This window comes from Tupaia chinensis, unplaced genomic scaffold (assembly GCF_000334495.1).
Source record: "Tupaia chinensis unplaced genomic scaffold, TupChi_1.0 Scaffold149184_1, whole genome shotgun sequence".
Lineage (NCBI taxonomy): Eukaryota > Metazoa > Chordata > Mammalia > Scandentia > Tupaiidae > Tupaia > Tupaia belangeri.
In genome coordinates this window covers 997,662-998,099 of record NW_006209032.1, presented here as the reverse complement: position 1 = coordinate 998,099, position 438 = coordinate 997,662, and positions in this window count along the sequence as shown.

Here is a 438-nt window from a genome sequence, read left to right as displayed (position 1 = left end):
GCCACGCCCAGAGTGGCCTCCAGGGGGCGCCGCCGCAAAGCCCGTGGACTGCTCCTCCGACCAGGGCCGGCACCTGCCCCTTCAGCCCCCAGGTGCAGCCCGCCGGCTCCACTGCAGCGCACCTAGGTTGGGTCCAGCTCAGAACGACCCCTGCACCATTCCTGTCGCGCCGCTAACTGCTGCCTCATTTCTACCCCCGCCCAAGGTCGGACCCCAAATCCTGCCAGGCCCAGCATCCACATGTTCGTCTGTCCGTTTGCGTGTGACCATGGGTCAGAACGCCCTGCTCGGGTCGCGGTATGTGCAGGGTTAAGGCAGGAGGAGGTTTCACAGAGTCTGGGGAGGGGGGGTGAGGGGCGGACCCGGGCCAGCCCCGCCCCGCGCCGAAGCCTTGCCGGAGCCCCGCCGGAGCACCACCGGAGACTGGTTTCAGACCCA